We start from the raw sequence: 12848 nt of genomic DNA on the forward strand, positions 1-12848 counted from the left end.
GTGGCACGCGAAAGACGCATCAATTGACCCCGCAATGACGCCATGCTACATAGCTGGCTAAGCGATTGCCCTACTCCAGGCGTCCCAACATCGTCTCCCTCGACTCGTTCACGGACGAGCAACTGACTCGACTGTAAACATTTCGTTGAAGGATCGGTGGATGGAATCAACTTAGAATCTAACCGACGCAGTGCACGGCGAACCCCAATCTAGAGTCTAGACACAGACAGTGAAGGTTTTTCTTTGTCTTCCCGGCCTTTATCTTCATACCTTTTAGCTTCTGATCCTCCTGGATAGTTTGACGAAGAAATGAAAGCACATTTTGGCTTCGAATAATAACTGGTTCACAGGAAGGGAAAGGCGCAGTATCTGTCACACTTGCTCTGTGGACACCTGAACCGCACCGTAAGGGAGGGGATGATTGATTTATAGGAAGGGAAAGGCGCGGTAACTGTCTCACCCGTTTTCTGTGGACACCTCAACCGCGCCGTAAGGGAAGGGATGAAGGCGGGAATGAAAGTGGAAAGAGGGGAAAGGGAGCCGTAGTGGAGGGCTACGGAGTAATTTCGACCACCTGGGGATCTTTAACGTGCGCTGACATCGCACAGCACGCGGACGCCATTTCGTTTCGCCTCCATCGAAACGCAGCCGCCGAGGTCGGGTTCGAACCCGGGTACTCCGGCACAGTAGTCGGGCGTCTTACCACTGCACCACACCGGCGAGGCATAAGCGAGGGGATGACGGCGGGAATGAAAGTGGAAAGAGAGGAAAGAGGAGCCGTAGTGGAGGGCTACGGAGTAATTTCGACCACCTGGGGATCTTTAACGTGCGCTGACATCGCACAGCACACGGACGCCATTTCGTTTCGCCTCCATCCAAACGCAGCCGCCGTGGTCGGGTTCGAACCCGGGAACTCCGGCACACTAGTCGGGCTCGAACCCATTATCAATTAAGCCTTCCTTGCAACCGGTGTCCGCTGAAGAAAACCACCAGCGATCGAAATCGGCTCGCACGCTTTCTAATCGGGCGCGACCTTTTACCGCGCACCTACAAAGCCGCATGATAATCAATGATGAGAGACGTGCTCAGGATCTACAGCAGAACGAACACTACAAAGCCTGCAACGCGAATACTGTCGTTCTGACCTTATTTTAAAAATGAGTGGGTAGAAATGGTGGTCGTGTCTCAAATCGTAGCACCAACAAAGCACGTGACCCATTACGACTCCAGCGATTCGCATAGATCGACGCTTCTTCAACGCCAAGGTAGGTAACAACGTCATTCATTGCCGAGATAATCAGGCTGGTTGGTTGGTTGGTTCATAGGAAGGGAAGGCGCAGTACCTGTCACACTTGCTCTGTGGACACCTGAACCGCGCCGTAAGGGAAGGGATGAAGGTGGGAGTGAAAGTGGATAGAGAGAAAGGGGGACCGTAGTGGAGGGCTACGGAGTAATTTCGACCACCTGGGGATCTTTAACGTGCGCTGACATCGCACAGCACACGACGCCTCTTCGTTTCGCCTCCATCGAAACGCAGCCGCCGAGGCCGGGATTCGATCCCGGGAACTCCGGCACAGTAGTCGGGCGTCTTACCACTGCACCACCCCGGCGGGGCAAGATAATCAGGCGCCTAACGACCTGACTGTAAAGCTAGTCTGCTGCACGAACAGCCCATCGATAGGCGCGACTATAATGACTTATATCTAATTGCTTTTCAGGAAGTGGTATTCACAATAGCTCAAATTAACCATAACCTACAGATTATCGAGGCGGAAAATATACCGCGAAATGAGCTGCTCCGCATAACGCAGAACAAGGGTACAATAAGCTGCAAATAAAGAAAAACTACTCCCCGCTCGTGTACTCTCGATCACTAACTTCGCAATAATAGTTTAAAACCGAGGAAAACTAGCATGCTACTACGAGTTTTACTACTTACAAAACTAGTAGACAGATGCGTGGGACTGTCCGATCTCGCCTTCTCGTCTGAAGAGCTCTCAGCCATGCTCTCGGCCTTGGAGAAGCGATCGTCTTTCACGGCGTCGTCCAAAGCGCGCACACCGGCCGAAGGTTGTAAACGTTTCGGAATGCGTGGGCAGGGTCCAATTGTTCTGCTTGGCATTCGCGGAACAGTGCAGTAAGTGCCCCTTTTTCGAGTGCTGCTTCAACACAGAGAAGATGCGGGTAGGCGCGCGCCCCTCGGCAACTTGTTTCTCGCGTTATGCTACGCTGTACTGAACCCTATTCAAAATGCCCCGGCCGATTTTCCGCCACCTCCACAACGTGTTGCTTCGATGCGTTGCGCACGTAATGGGATGGTAATGGGTTACTGTGAAGCGCACTGTCAGTGGAAACACCAAACGTCTTTCCCCCACAAACACACGTACTGAGAAGATTGGACAACCTGCGGAACTCTGGTTAGCTTCTCTGCAAGGCCTGTTGTCCAACAATAAGGTCTCGTTCTTAGACGCCATTCTCGCATTATTCGAAGAAACGAACAGAGGGAAGTCATCCTTTCTAACTAAACACAGGAGTGCACCCAGTCGACTGCAAGTCAAAATCTAGGGAGTGTTGCTTTAAGATGACTCAGGGAGAGAGGTCGGAAGAGTACAATGCTTGAATACCACCTCTTCATGTGTAAAATAGAGGATGAATGGTGTGGGGATTGTCCAGTGCCTTGCTACTCGAGCGTGACTAGGATCGGCCCATTCGTCGCGCTGCCTCCCTGTGACACCTTCGCGACTAGCAATTATGAAAGCGCCCTAACGAAGTTCCTGCTTCTTTTCATGCCAACAAAGACAATCTATATAAACGACTTACCATCGACACTGGCTTGAAATATTCGACTGTTTGCCGACGACTTTTATCACACAATTACTAACAGGTCTGATCAAGCGCTGCGCCAAAATGATCTTAACGATCAGTTGTCTCGGGCACGTTACACAGACGGCAATTCACCGTCCATGACACAAACATCTCCTTAACCGCATGCATGCATGCGGTTAAGATCTTAGATCTAAGATGACTGCCTAATGTCGTTTATTCCCGGTAAATGTAAACTCATGTCTTTTCATCCCTGACGTAATCCATACCAGCTCACGTATTCGATTGCTAACATTCCCCTAGAATCTGTACATTCATACAAGTACTCGGGCGTCACCTTGTGCCAGGATCTCGGCGCGCACACGTAACAAACATCGTCACATCCGCAAACCCATCATTGGCATTTTTGAAGCGTCATCTACGACGAGCACCTCGGAACGTTAAGCTTCTCGCGTATAAACCCCTTATCAGACCAACGCTAGAATATGCATCTGCTATCTGGAGTCCGCATCAAGCATATCTCATCACCACATTTGAATAAGTTCAAAATCGCGCCACGAGGTTCAATCATTCCACTTATTCGTACACCAGTGTAGCTCGTCATCGTCGCGTTGCCTCTCTGCATCTGTTTCACAAGCCTTTTTTACAGCTCACTGTCAACCACCCTATTTAATTCGCATATCTCACCGCACCAAGTAATTCGTCAACGGGCCCGCACCGTCACCTTTTCCGCATCCATTTTTCTTCGCACGGCATTTCCCACAACGTAGCTGCCATCGCCTGTCCATCAAGTTTTCTAAGCAATCTATGTAACCATTTCAATGATATCACGTGATCACAAACCAATCATTTTTGTTTTCCCACCCCTTATGTAATACCCCCACCATGGTGTCTTTAAGGTATTAAAGTGAAGTGAAGTGACTGCGAATGTAGTCCGGTAACGAGACTTTTCGATTGGAAAACAAGCCTTGTATATTTCCCAAAGTCTGACTGAATTTGAGAAGTATGAACATGGAGTCTGAATCCAAATCGCCCGTTGAAACAAACTCTTCGCCCTCGCGGTGAAGAAGAACAGGCTCCTAATCGCCGATCAGAGTTCAGCGCGGCACAGCAGCAGAAGTGACAGCGAATGAACGAGCATCTATCGCTGTATTAAAGCGAAAGTCTTTATCCACGCTTCGTGTGATTAGAAAACGCCCTTCGCACCTGTCAATCATCCAGAGATCGGTAACAATTAAATAAATCGGAACTCTTGAGAGTTCCTTGGACTGCCAGAAGATCAAATCAGTCGATATTGTCGACCATAAACCCTGACTGCTCATTGGAGGGTCAAATTCTAAAGTTAAAGCTCAGCTACTTTGGTCATCTGATGGGAAGAGAGGAGTCGCTGGAGAAAGATTTGATGTTGGGAAAGGGCCGCCGAAGAAGGGGTAGGCAGCGAACGCGATGGTTAGATGGCATCCTCGAGGCGCTGCAGATGAAGTTATGTTATGTTAGGAAGATAGTGAGAGACCGGAAAGCGTGGCGTGATACGGTCAATAGGGTCACGAAGAGTCGGACACGACTGAACTACTACTAATTATTCACGATAATTATTATTTGATCAGTCAATCACGATTACAGTGTCTAACGTCGTAACAGCGCAATGTAGATGACGCCACTGCATGTCTACACCCAGAGCTCTTCCCACGCCTGTCTGAATAGGGAGCTTGCATGAAGTGATACACGCTGGGTAATCCGCCATGATGTCGTTGACAGCAGCGACGCAGCACGGCACTGCCACACCCTCGTCTACATGGTTGCGTAGTGCGCGCAGACAATGCGGGCGCGATCGGACAAGCCCGACTGCTGGCTCTTCATGATTACAAAAGAAAAAAAAAAATCTGTGCGAGGGCAAGAGGCAAGGGATTATCTAGCGACGCTGACGCGAATGGTTGGCACGGGCCAACAGACACGAGATCGACGCTAATCCGGGCAAGTATCAACTATTCGCCAGAACTAGAAATCTTGAATGTCGGCGATGTCGGATGGCCACACGTCCAGACGCATAGTGCAGTCAGTCGTCTGCGCGTAGATTGAAAAGGTCCGCATATCGCACTGCTTTGCATTTCTTCATAGCTCGCCCTATTTTTCGGACAGAGCGTCGACGCGTACGTTCCCCAGGAATATGCCGACTATTGCACACACACATAATGATAGCGCACGAATAGCCACGTGTTTGCTCGGTGGACCGTCGTAAACGACAAAGCAACTGTTCAGTTCAGCCTGGCTGCGCTGCCCGCCGTCTGCTGCCAGCGACGTCATCATGGCGGACTACCCAGCATGCATCGCTTCATGCAAGCTTCACAAACAGACCAGCAACAGCTAGGAGAGAAATATTTCAGCACGTAAGGAGGTGAAGAGTCCCCCCCCCCCCCCCTCCTTTTTTTTTTTTTGTTTGCATGCCTCAATTAATGGCCCCAACCACCGCTCGACTGCTCAAAAATCCGAAATCGATGGAAGGAGAAATTCAACAGTGGAGTCCCTGCCCTTCCAAACTGTGCGATTCATCTGACTACCGCCCACAGCGCAACTCTCACCGCTGTCACCATCGCCGGTACGCTGCCCGCTGGCGGTGTGCATCCTTACGCGTGCGCAGTAGACACTTCGCTCGCCCGGCACACGTCCGCGCGATGTCACAGAGCTCTCTGACACGACGAAGAAACAGAAAACAGAGTGAAAGAACGAGGCAGTACAAGACGCGCATACAAAAAAAAAAAAAAAAAAAGAAAGAAAAGAAAAACCCGGAAAGGCAATACAGAGGCCAGACGAAGGGCGAGACAAGCGGAACGCGGGAGGCATTCCAAACGCTGACGCCGCTTCTTGACATGCCGGTTGCGTCGCAGACTTGCACGCGATGCGTCGTCTGCTCCGATATCGGAAGCCGATAACAGCAAATGTGTACACGAGAACGCTATTCGAAACACTGCTCGGGGCGAGAAGCGACCGTTTAGCGACCCACCGACGCGTACACGATCCGTCGCCGATCAGATGACGGGCACGCTCCCCACGGCACAATGCAAGGCACGCTGCCGCTGCAGCAGCGCGACCGCAACAAGGTCAGAGATATGCACTTACACCAAAAACAATAGAACAGTGTTTCGGATACCATGAGCTCCCTCACTTAGGCCGGGAACTGGCGGCTGCCAACGTGCAGACGATACAACCAGCAGTCGCACTGCACAGGGATGTGTACCCTCGCTGAATATAGAAAGTGTACCTTCGCTGGATATAGAAGGCACATGGAAGTAGAAAGTATCATCGGCTCGTAGAGGTCGCGGTACCCGCAGCCAGGAGCTCAGCAGTGTAGCCAACGCTATTCCCAGTTTTCCGCCTTCGCCAATCGCAACAAATCTCGTTCGACTGGCTTCAACCAAAACTGCCTCCAAACGACCCGTGGCCCTCGGCTGCCGAGCACGAGATCGCAGGATAGAACCACGCCCGCGGCGACCACAGCCTCTGCTCTGCGCCAGGGGCACTGAAAGTTGTCCGAGAGCACACCTCTTACCACTCCCGTATTCATCCCTTTCCTAACGCGGAGCCACTAGCTTTAATTAAACTCTGCGCATGAACCGAAATGATATGCTGGTGCATTTTTGCACTTATAGCTCATGATAGTACCTTATCTGAACTGCAGTTGTCAGTGCACACTTGTCGCGGAGGTCTTCGTCTGTGTACAGTTAACTACACTGACCCTAGCCTCCAGCGGTAGCGCGCTAAACCATCATTAGTATATACTACTAGACCCAAATACCCCTATGACACCGTCTGCGAAGGATATAAATATCGTCTTCAAAGCTGAACTTGAACCGCTGCTATGCTGCGGTTACCGCAAACCCCGAACAAAGACGCTCGCGCAGCAAACGGCTTGAGAACAGCTCGGGAAGCTTCTGCTGGCCACAGTGCGCCTCACGTCGAAAACGGCACAGTCGTTCGGTGGACATTAGCTGGTGCCACTTTCAGGTGCGACATCGACGACGAACCTCCAACAGGGGCGCCGCTCTTCGCGAGGCCCAATTTCACCGCACCGCGCCTGGAAGACGGAGAGGTCACGGCCGTTTTACGTTTTTTTTGCCCCGTGCAAGGCAATCCAGCAAGGCAGCTCTCTCCGCGCGCGTTCAATCAGATCACCGTCCCGCCGCTTGTGGGCCTGCGCCGGCGCAGTGTCCGGTCGGCCTTGGCTGCATTCGACTCCACGACGACCGCGCCAGAAGAGCTATGCCGCATGGACAAGTGCCGTCGACGGCTTTTCAACTCTTTGTCAGCGCGCGATTGCCATTTCCACTCGCAGCACGAGAGGATTCCTCTGCGGGCGAATACCTCTCCGGGAAGTCCAAAAGCCTTCAACTCTAGCGGCGCGGCGCTGGTCCTGCTGGGCCGAGTGTCGCAAAAGCCGAACTAAAGAAAACCCATCGACGGATGCTCTCGAGTCATTGCGCAGACGACGCTCAACAGCCCCGAGACAGACGCTGCGCTTCCTTGTTAAGGGATCCGAGTAAGGGGGGCAATGGTGAGGCTTCTCGGGCGAATTGGTGAGACCAAAAGGGGGCATCGGCGAGGCTCCTGTGCCGCTTCCTCGTCCGAGCTAGCTGTCGCATGGCGCTCGAAGTTCGAACTGCGCCTGTGTAGCCACGGGTGTGTTTTCCTCGTTTCAAGTCGTTTTCGAGCAGTTTGAACTTCGTGCAATAAGGGGCAGCCTTTTTTTCAGAGTTACAAACTGTGTCTTCCTCGCATCTGCGTTCGCTCACGAGGAACTGAAAATATAAGACGCTCTAAAACAGCCATGTCCAGCACAACTAAACGAGAAGAGTATGCGCGCGCGCATTCGTTCCAGAATCCGTTCTCCGCTACTCTGTGCTGTGTTAGCGCAGAGCGAAAGACTTGTACTACGCCACAAATACGTTTCAAGGAAGGCAGTTTTGCGCCGCCTCCCCACAGGGCATAAATACGTTTCAAGGAAGGCAGTTTTGCGCCGCCTCCCCACAGGGCATACACGACTTCATGCTAATAAAACAGGACAGGTGATGAATGCGGAGCAGAACGAGCAGCGACCGCGGTTTACTCTCGAAACATTAATGAAAACACAGTTTGCGCTGTTTAGTTAACAAACGTATTCCTCTTCATCCAGCGTTGATTTTAAGTGAGAATGATCTGTCCTTTATTTCCAGGTTTTTAAAAGAACCAAGAGTCTCACGTGTCATTCAACTTAACGCAACGCAACACTTAAGCTCTCCGTCCAATGTGTGCACAGGGCCACGACGTCTGCCGCTGCTCGTAGTAATTAACATGCGCAATTTCAGCGCGATATCATTAAAGGTCCTGTAAACGAGGCGTCGACGTTGTCGCCGGCGTAACACCGAAAAGCCCAAAAAGTTTAATTAATCGCGCTTATAAGAAAACGAGATCGGCCAAGCGGTGAAATCGAACTCCTCACCCTTCGGGTCTCGAGTCGGACAGCCTAAGTAGGTGTCTGCTCCTTCGGACAACGCCCTTTCAATCGGGACAAAGGGAGGCACTGTGAAAACGTGTCGCATCAAACGTGTATCAATAGGCGCCACTAATTGTTGTCGTGGAGCCTCGTAAACGTGTGACTGAGCATTTGGCGCGCCCGGAAACAAGGAAAATGCTATGGAGACACCCTCTTAAACACCCTGCTCTTTCCTCTATCACTCCTCTTTTACATCCTTTCCTAACGGCACGGTTAGGCGCGCGCCAATTTATCAAACAGCGAGCAGGGACGCTTCCGTCACCAAGTTTTCACATGGAGCTCGTTAACAACCAAGGATCTTTTCATGCAGCAAGTAACTAATTAGTGCCGCCCTAAGGCCTTTAACGAAAAACCGCTTACATCTAAGCAGTCTCGATAACCCTGAGAAGGGCCGACGGAGCAGGGGCCGGAGTACCTGCGACAGTTTCGCCCTCCGTGCGAGGGCTACGAAAAGGCAGGGCCAGGCCGCAGATATGTTCGCACGAGTCGCACATAACGGGTCGCGACTGAAAATTGCTTCCAAAACGGCGGTTCTTATTGCGCCTTGCAGGATGCACTCCAGACGTTTACGGACCACCCCAGTCGCGGTCAAACCCGCGAATATATATAGTTGTTGAGATCATTGTGCACGGAGGCCTGCCAACGTCGTGATTCTGGGAGCACACGCGTTTGTAAAGAAAGCGGCTCCGCGGTAACCAAAGCCGACCACAAGTTCGCCAGCTGACCCAGTTAGCTTTCTTCTGCTCGTTTCCCTCGCGAGGCTAAAATGGTTTTAAGGCGAAAGTCTGTAATGGCTCATACTGTCGTGGACAAAGTGTGTCCCGCTTTTGCGGCGGCTGTCGCGTGGCGTTTCCTTGGCGCGCGTTCAAGTTTGGGATTGCCGCTGGTAGGAACAGACAAGATGAGACTTCTCAGGCTTTCGCCTTTCACCACTTTAGTCGCTAAAGTCCCTTGTAATTTTTATCGACGCCCTTCGTACAGGCTACAGCGTCCTGCTATGTCTCACGGATGGTGGTGTAGGCTTGCTTCAGTGGAAATGCGCGGGATTAAATGAGCCGTCAGGGCAGTTCACTCACACAGATAAAACGCATACTTGGTACTTCGCGTTATCTTTGACGCCCTTTTTTTTTTCCCCCTTTTCTTTTAAAAAGCAAACCTCGCGTTTGCTTTTCCACAAAACTGCCCTAAACGGAAACCTCTGCCACCAAACCACGCGGCCTATCCCTAAGAAAACAAGGTTACCTCCAAAGGGGGGACACTTCATCGCTGATTGCGTGTGCCAATGAAAGAGCATATCCACTGCGATCGCATAGCATAATAGCCAATCTCAGTGTGACCGCGTGCCATAGAGAGCCTTGCATGTGTTAGGTGGCTGACTCCAGACCACTTTCAGACCGATGGCTGGCGTAAATTTCGACCAGCGGTTCCGTGCTAGCCAGGGCCCGTATTTCGAGTTTGCGCCGTTATCGAAGTGTCGCTATCTCACGTGACCTCGAGTCATCCGATTGGTCGGAAAGCTGATCATGTTCCGGCGTTTCCACCAATCAGGTGGCTCGAGGTCGGGGAGATAGCGACACTTTCGATAACGACGCAAACTCGAAATACGGGCCTAGATCTCACGCAGATTCGAACACAACCAGTCCTGCATGCAGCGAGTTTTGGGGCCCGCGATCTTTGCCACAGAAACCATCGCCGCAGCGAGTTCGACAGGTACCCAAAGCACGGAACAAAATTAGGAGTACAGAGGCTCCGGTTCAGGATACGGGTACGTCTACGCAGAGCAGAATTTATGCTTTCTGAAATGTCCATTATTTTTCGCGAAGTCGTCGCCGACCGCAGACAAAAAATTTCCAGTTGTAATTATTTGCGAAGACTTCATTAACTGCCAGAGAAAATAACTTTGATCACGGCGGATTTACTACGATTCAACAGGGACTCGCTGCGTCGCTCACGAAGGAGAGACAGCTGTGTTTCAGTGGCATTCAATTTGATTACGCTTTGTTCACAGATGAATGCACTGGGCACAAATGGCTCCCTAGCGTCAGCACATGTCATTTTGTCGTACGTCACAGCGGCCGCCATGTTGACAAACGAGGGCCCATGAAACTCTGCGCGCCTGTCTGATTTGCCTGTCACAACCTGGTCCGGACTGCACTGTGGAAGTTTGCTTAGTGTTGCGTCATCATGGTGCCCCTTTGGCGTCGTCAGGTGCAAGCCATTTTGGCTTAAAATGGACATTACTAACATCACGCGGAACAATTTCGTTGAATGCCAGATTCATCAACCTAAAGGAACTAGTAGGTTTGTGAATGTGGGAAAGCAGTGCACGTGACGCTGTGGGCGCCATATTAAGAACCGGAAGGCAGAAAGTGGATTAGGACAACGTTATGAAAAGCAGCCAAAGATGGCGGCTGCTACAAAGTCGGTGCGAACTATGTCCATACAATTCCGTCACTGACTGCAGGCCAGATTTTGCACCAGTCCAACAGGCTTAACTTGGCTCAATAGGGGGCATCATTTGCCTTTGACCATCAAAGACAAATGTGAAGTTATATTTACTCGAGTACAAATTTGTTGTGCGTTGCATACATGCCAATATGGTCTTATTTCAAAAGGCATTTGCCTCAAAAGGCTCGATTTCATCAACAAACGAGAATACTGTACCGTTGGCTTCAGCTCGAACAAATGTGTGCCATTTAAATGTAGACAAGCTGTATATGACAATCTAGATCTAGCAATGTTAGTTCCAGCATGTGAATTGGCAGCTCAACTCTGCACAAACGACCGTGGCGGCATTATCGGACGTCGGCGAAAGGGCGACCCAGAACCCTACGAAAAATGGAAGGAGAGATGGAAGAAAAAAATAATAATAAAAGAGTCCGTGCACGCACAAGACGGCGTGGCTAACGGAGTAGGTGCACGACCCGCAAAACAGCAAGGGAAGCCCAACAGCAGCGGTGCGCGCGCGGGCCCCGCATACTACAAAAACCACTACGGGGCATCACGTCGATGACCTGCGTGACCTCCGCGCCGCCTTTCGCGTTATTCGCGCGCGCGCCGCTAAGAGACGCGCGTGCACCACGCAACTGTTACGCCCCGTTTGAGGCACGCGCGTTAAACTTGCGAGAAACACAACGATGCAGGAAATAACGCGCATAATAGTGCGCGAACCCCCACCGTTCTTTAGAGTACTTAGCCCTTCATTTTTATTTTTTACCTGTCGCGCGGTCTAGCAAAACACATTACGTTAGTCTGCAGCACTGAACTGCCAGTTTGAAAAATCTTTCGAGCTGCGTCAAATGAAAGAAGCAGGAAACCAGCGTCACTCGTAACGCAGGAACCTTCTGAGGTGTGGAAGGTCCAGCGGAACATTGCTTTTTAATGTTGCGCGCAATTCAAAGTGCAAGGTCAGAAATGTGCGCCGGTACAGACAGTGCGCGACCTTTTAAGAGTCGCCGATCCTACCCGCAGAAAGCAACCCCAAACTTAATTCGATTAAGAAAGCGGGGGCCCGCGGTCAGCCCCCGCACGTGGACAACGTGTTTTGCGCATGACGTGCATACCCGTGCGTCACTGTTTTCTGAGAACAGGCCAAATAAAGACTCCCAATTTCCGAAAGGGTTCTTCGCGGAATCTTCGAGTCCGCAACAACGGACGCTGCGCGTCCCAGCTGACACGCGGAAACCGCACAACATGATCGCTTTTTCCACGGAAAGCATGAGAAAAACACGCTATCAAGGTGCGCTAACAGCGCCAGAATCTAGCAGCGTGACGGTCAGCGCGCTGACCCGCGGACAAGCACACATCCTCGAACTCGATTAACAACTTAAAACGAGGCGTCAGTCTTTTCTTTGTTCCTTTTTGTCACCTGCTTCCCGAAACCGCCGCAAGCAGGAACGTTAATGACCGAATACCGCGAGTTCGGTCCACGAGGAAAAAGCAATCTCGGACGGGCGCGCCCATTCACAACACAGACGCGCCGACGACTTGGAGTAGCGTCAGCTTCCAAGGTCGCGGTTTGGCAAAGACGCCAGAGAGAGAGTATGACCAAGCGCAGCCAGCACATTAATTAGCATAAACCTTGAAGGTTACAGACGCAATTAAGGTCGCCAAAAACGACGACCGCTTGGCACATCAACAGACGCTTGAACACATGCGATGCAAGTTCCCTCAAACTGTCACAGAACCAAAACTAAGGCTGCAACACGGAGTCAATCAGCTGTTCCAACTCTTCCAATGACAGCAGAGAAACGCCCATCTACAAGTGCGCTTCGCGGCACTCATAAAAGCGCAAAATTCCGCGAACAAGTGATTCTAGTAACATAGCTGGCGGTGTAACCCTTGCTTGAAGCGACACTTGCGAACATGTAAAGACGTCCGCCGTGTGACAGGTTGCACTGAATGCAATGGCGCTGACAGAGCATTTGCGACTATTTTACGTAATCATAGGCGCATAAATATGCAACACAGGAAACGAATCAAAGCAGAGACAATAGGA

The 12848-nt window shown here is 51.1% G+C and overlaps 1 pseudogene across 1 annotated transcript in view; it reads right to left on the reverse strand.

Moving 5' to 3' along the window:
- The window catches only part of LOC146176293 (uncharacterized), a 57883-nt pseudogene that overhangs the window by 44911 nt on the left and 124 nt on the right, over nucleotides 1-12848 (reverse strand). The gene's annotated exons all lie outside the window — the stretch shown is intronic.

This window comes from Amblyomma maculatum, chromosome 10 (genome assembly GCF_055883805.1).
Source record: "Amblyomma maculatum isolate TAMU_Amacu chromosome 10, ASM5588380v1, whole genome shotgun sequence".
NCBI lineage: Eukaryota > Metazoa > Arthropoda > Arachnida > Ixodida > Ixodidae > Amblyomma > Amblyomma maculatum.